Source organism: Oryctolagus cuniculus, chromosome 9, assembly GCF_964237555.1.
Source record: "Oryctolagus cuniculus chromosome 9, mOryCun1.1, whole genome shotgun sequence".
Classification (NCBI taxonomy): Eukaryota; Metazoa; Chordata; class Mammalia; order Lagomorpha; family Leporidae; genus Oryctolagus; species Oryctolagus cuniculus.
Window position 1 is genome coordinate 36496060 of NC_091440.1, and position 3129 is coordinate 36499188.

At 42.2% G+C, this 3129-nt stretch overlaps 1 pseudogene; it reads left to right on the forward strand.

Annotated features, from left to right (window-relative positions):
- Positions 1-270: 270 nt before the first annotated feature.
- LOC127492240 (U2 spliceosomal RNA) lies at positions 271-397 on the forward strand (annotated as a pseudogene).
- The last annotated feature ends 2732 nt before the right edge of the window (positions 398-3129 follow it).

Below are 3129 nucleotides of genomic sequence, written 5' to 3' on the forward strand. Positions count from 1 at the left end.
ACTACCCAAGAAAATACAAAACTATGCAATTTGAAAGCACGTAAGAAAACAGAAAAATGCATTATTTTGGTATATTGGGATTAAGCAAAGCAGAACTATAGAGCATAAAAAAGGGAATGCCTTCTCTCCTGCTCACACCAAGCCACTGCTTCCCAGAACAGTCATGATTACCAGTCCCACATTCACCCCTCCACGGTTTTGTGCAGGCATATGAAAGCACACATACACACTCTCAGAGTTCATAAAGCACTATCTCAATATATATATATAATCACTTCTCAGCCTTTTGGCTAAGATCAAGTGTAATATCTAAATATGTGTGTATTTTGTACTAACTACTTACTTTGAACGTGATTGCATGGAGAAAGTAGAATTTTTGAGGATCAAGGATTTATCTGTGTGTGTACATATGTAGGGTAAAGAATTCTATGAACTTTTTCCAAAGTGTAAATGATCAATCATATTAAGCAAATGAGAGTTGGGAGAAGCATGAAGACTGATATAGAGCGGTAAAGAGGTGTGGAGATGGGTAGTAAATCTCCAACTTACAGATGCCCATATAACCAAACACACCCTCCCTTTCTGGGTATCTTTGGGCCAATAATTATCCCTTCAGCTAATTCAAATATAGTTTCTGCACGTGCATCTAAAATAGCTCTAACCAGTAACAATCTACAAGGTAAAAAATGTGATGTGTAATTATTTGCATTGCAATATGCATAAAATTATTCTTATGCATAAACTGTTACGAGGAAATGGCCTAAAGTCTAAATGAACTTGTTTTCACCACACAGGAAATATCTTAGATGTTGCACTGTTATTGGTTATATGTCACTGGAAGAAATTATGAATGACTAATAGACAAAAAAACTGTACATGCAAAATGGTTATTTATACAATTATTGCTTATTACCATCTTCTATATTCCCACTAGAGTCTTTGTGCTTTTCACCTGTTAAACTTCATTTGGTGAAGTATTAAGCCTTTTTACTGTAATGCATATTTAAATATGTTATTTCAAAAACTAAAAAAGAGCCGGCGCCGTGGCTCACTAGGCTAATCCTCTGCCTTGCGGCGCCAGTCCCGGTCGGGATGCTGGATTCTGTCCCGGTTGCCCCTCTTCCAGGCCAGCTCTCTGCTGTGGCCAGGGAGTACAGTGGAGGATGGTCCAAGTGCTTGGGCCCTGCACCCCATGGGAGACCAGAAATACCTGGCTCCTGCCATCGGATCAGCACGGTGTGCAGGCCGCAGCACGCTGGCTGTGGCGGCCATTGGAGGGTGAACCCAACGGCAAAGGAAGACCTTTATCTCTCTCTCTCTCTCTCTCTCTCACTGTCCACTCTGCCTGTCAAAAATTAAAAAAAAAAATTAAAAAATAAAAACTAAAAAAGAAAGGTAGAAGGAAGAAGGGCAGGAGGGAGAAAGGATGGGAGGAGGGGATTATCATTATGTTCAACTTGTATCTATAAATCATATTGAAACTATCAAAAATTAAAATGAAAATAAAAAATAAAACTCAGAGCTTCAACACTGAGGTCTCATTTTTGTTCCAACCTCATTTTCTGGGTGTTGTCTTTGAGGTGGGGTTGAAGGCATTTGTCACCATTGCGCTTCCTCCAACAATGGATATCATTCTCCTGATACGTATGACCAGATCTCACGGCACAGAAGCTACCTGATGACCTTCTGGTCTCAAAACTGCTTTCTCACTTTTTCTTGAAATGTCCCTGTGCTTTCATAACTTTCACAAGGATTGTTCATACCAATCATTCTTTCAGTGTGTACTCATGGTCCCTTGCTCCCTAGAGCTTAGGCATAGCTAAGTCTGGACAAAGGATCACTCACTAACACGTAATTCTATCCTGCAAATTTTTCTCCATTGCTTTCCCAGCATGCCTTTTTTTTCCAGGCAGAGTTAGAGAGAGAGAGACACAGAGAGTTATAGATAGTGAGAGAGAGACAGAGAGAAAGGTCTTCCTTCCGTTGGTTCACCCCCTAAATAGCCACTACGGCTGGCGCTGCGCCGATCTGAAGCCAGGAGCTGGGTACTTCCTACCGGTCTCCCATGCCAGTGCAGGGCCCAAGCACTTGGGCCATCCTCCGCTGCCCTCCCGGGCCACAGCAGAGAACTGGACTGGAAGAGGAGCGACCGTGACAGAACCGGCGCCCTAACTGAGACTAGAACCTGGGGTGCCGGTGCCACAGGCGGAGGATTAGCCAAGTGAGCCGCAGTGCTGGCCCCCAGCATGCCTTTCTATGAAAGTATTCATTTACTCTTTTTATTCATTCTTCAATCCTCACACCAGTCTAGTTGATGCTAAGTTTGTATATAACTTTGATGTTCTGTTGTCATTATGTCATAAAACTTTGTTTCCTTGAAAGTCATTGTATGGAGAAAATAAGTCTGTAGATCAATTATGTGATTGTGGCATTCTCATCATTTGCCTAAGAACCTAAGTTTTGATGACAGATTTATTCTGTCATCATGAGCACAAATATACACAAAGTTTATATGCTAATTCCAAATGACAATAACAAACCAATCAGGATATAGACAAAATAAAAAATAATTATTGAAACAAATACCCAAAAAGGCTCCTCCTACATTAAAATTTTGATTCTGGTAAATATGTTTTAAAAAATTTAGTGGTCAGCCGGTGCCGCAGCTAAATAGGCTAATCCTCTGCCTGTGGCGCTGGTACACCGGGTTCTAGTCCCAGTCAGGGCGCTGGATTCTGTCCCCGTTGCCCCTCTTCCAGGCCAGCTCTCTGCTATGGCCCGGGAAGGCAGTGGAGGATGGCCCAAGTGCTTGGGCCCTGCACCTGCATGGGAGACCAGGAGAAGCACCAGGCTCCTGCCTTCAGATCAGCGCAGTGCGCAGGCCGCAGTGCGCAGGCCGCAGCACACCGGCTGCAGTGGCCATTGGAGGATGAACCAACGGCAAAAGGAAGACCTTTCTCTCTCTCTCTCTCTCTCTCTCTCTCTGTCCATTCTTCCTGTCAAGAAAAAAAAATTTAGTGGTCACTTTAATTTGTATATTTAGCTAGTTTTTGAAATACTTAATACATTTATTTAACACATGATGTAAAATGTTCAGACTATGCAAGTATTATATTCATTTCTAATTTT